The following is a 294-nucleotide window of genomic DNA, read 5'->3' as shown; positions in this document are numbered from 1 at the left end:
AATAAAGTGTGGAAAAGTGTTGTCATTATGTCAAAGACATCTATGTGCTGTCTTGCAGCGAAGTTAGCATGCTAACCAGCTAGCCCTGGCCCATTTCTTTTCCCCTACCGAACTAAGACGAACTTAATTGCTGGCTCCACGGTTAACTGAGACATGAGCTAATTAGCTAATGGCAGCTAACTACAGCCAAGGGTAGCGAGCAGAGAGCAGCTTTGAATTCGAATTTCATATTCTCCAAATTACACCTGTAAAACTGATAAGAAGTGGAGCATAAAGGTATTTACCCTTCAGCTG

This window comes from Pagrus pagrus, assembly GCF_965226575.1.
Source record: "Pagrus pagrus genome assembly, chromosome: 3".
NCBI classification, from domain to species: Eukaryota; Metazoa; Chordata; class Actinopteri; order Spariformes; family Sparidae; genus Pagrus; species Pagrus pagrus.
The sequence above is the reverse complement of the archived record's forward strand: the minus strand, read 5'-3'. Positions refer to the sequence as shown.